This window comes from Poecilia reticulata, chromosome 12 (assembly GCF_904066995.2).
Source record: "Poecilia reticulata chromosome 12, P_reticulata-male-v2, whole genome shotgun sequence".
Classification (NCBI taxonomy): domain Eukaryota; kingdom Metazoa; phylum Chordata; class Actinopteri; order Cyprinodontiformes; family Poeciliidae; genus Poecilia; species Poecilia reticulata.
Genome location: NC_088841.1, coordinates 21,608,910 through 21,609,547, shown reverse-complemented (window position 1 = coordinate 21,609,547; position 638 = coordinate 21,608,910). Strand labels below are relative to the sequence as shown.

Below are 638 nucleotides of genomic sequence, written 5' to 3'. Positions count from 1 at the left end.
ATTATTTTATTTGTTGATTTTATTTAGACTTTAGATTTGAATCAACCAGTGTGGGGAGCGTATTAGCACCACGCTCTGACCAGCTGAGCTAACCAGCCATACACACTGCTCAGTTTCCATGGATTTAAGAAATATGTACTTGATCTTAACAATGAAAATATGAGAAAAGTGCTCATATTCTAATGTTTTTCAAAATCAATATGTGTAATATTTGAATTTCCAGCCTTTTTTTTTAATGTGTTGACTTTAGATTTTAATTGGCCAGTATGGAGTTTGAACCCATGACCTTAGCGTTATTAGCACCACGCTTTGACCAGCTGAGCTAACCAGCCATACACACTGTTAATTTTCCATGGATTCAAGAAATACGTACTTGATCTTAGCTGAAAATTTAAGAAAAGTACCCACATATATATGTGGGTACTTTTAGAAACATACATATATATATATATATATATATATATATATATATATATATATATATATATGTGTGTTTCTAAATGTTCTGCTAAGATCAGGTATGTATTTCTTGAATTTTTTCAAACTGAACAGTGTCTATGGCCGGTTAGCTCAGCTGGTCAGAGCGTAATGCTAAGGTCATGGGTTCAATACCCATACTGGCCAATTGAAAACTAAAG

The 638-nt window shown here is 32.9% G+C and overlaps 1 non-coding gene across 1 annotated transcript; it reads right to left on the bottom strand.

The window, feature by feature from the left end:
- Window positions 1–258: 258 nt before the first annotated feature.
- On the bottom strand, window positions 259–332 carry trnai-aau (transfer RNA isoleucine (anticodon AAU)). The gene has a single exon. It is a non-coding gene; the product is annotated as a tRNA-Ile (tRNA).
- Between the last annotated feature and the right edge of the window lie 306 nt (window positions 333–638).